Source organism: Rhinopithecus bieti, unplaced genomic scaffold, assembly GCF_001698545.2.
Source record: "Rhinopithecus bieti isolate Rb0 unplaced genomic scaffold, ASM169854v2 scaffold_22947, whole genome shotgun sequence".
Classification (NCBI taxonomy): Eukaryota; Metazoa; Chordata; class Mammalia; order Primates; family Cercopithecidae; genus Rhinopithecus; species Rhinopithecus bieti.
Window position 1 is genome coordinate 730 of NW_016851184.1, and position 965 is coordinate 1,694.

Here is a 965-nt window from a genome sequence, read left to right on the forward strand (position 1 = left end):
AATCTAAACTCCCTCCTGCCTGTACCACCACTCGTGTGCTCCCAGTGTGGCAGGCCAGGTTTCACTAACGCAGGCCTCCATAACAACTGTTTCAGCACTGACTGAATGGTTAAGTATTAAAAGCTGGCCGGTCGCAGTGGTTCACGCCTGTAATCCCAGCACTTTGGGAGTCCGAGGCGGGTGGATCACCTGAGCTCAGGAGTTCACACCAGCCTGAGCAACATGGTGAAACTCCGTCTCTACTAAAAATACAAAAATTAGCCGGGCGTGGTGATGGGCGCCTGTAATCCCACCTACTCGGGAGGCTGAAGCACTAGAATCCCTTGAACCAGGGAGGCGGAGGTTCCAGTGAGCTGAGATCACGCCACTGCACTCTAGCCCGGGCGACAGAGTGAGACTCCGTATCAAAACTAAATAAATAAATAATATTGCCCGCGACCACGTGTGTTGGTGGCGGTGGCGCTGGCAGAACCCAGGCTCCGCGGCTCAGGGCCTGCCCGGGTCTCTACTGCGGGGCGCCGGCAGAAGTGGGGGCACCAGTAGTCACGGACCTCACCAAGACAATGCAGGCTCCAGTGACCTTTCCCGTGCCTGTGCTCCAGCTGCCCTAAGGCCCTGATGGCCTCAGCCGTGGCTTTGCCCCTGATGGATGCAAAGCCCCCCTGAAGCCAGAGGTTCCTGAAATCCAGGAGTGTCCTGAAGCTGAAGAATCCCTGGAATCCCAGGAGCAGCGGGCCTGAGCCGCCCTTCTGGAGCGTTACCTCCGCAGCCTGTTGGCCATGGTGAATCGTAAGGTGAGCTTCACATTGCACGAGGATGTGCGTGTGGCCACCCACTTTGGAGCCACTGACCTGGATGTGGCCAACTTCTACGTGTCACAGCTACAGACTCCCATAGGTATGCAAGCAGAGGCGCTGCTCTGATGTAGTGACATTATTTCTTTTTTTCTTTTTTTCTTTTTTTTT

At 55.5% G+C, this 965-nt stretch overlaps 1 pseudogene; it reads left to right on the forward strand.

Moving 5' to 3' along the window:
• Nucleotides 1–563: 563 nt before the first annotated feature.
• LOC108525226 (gem-associated protein 7-like) lies at nt 564–938 on the forward strand (annotated as a pseudogene).
• Nucleotides 939–965: the final 27 nt, after the last annotated feature.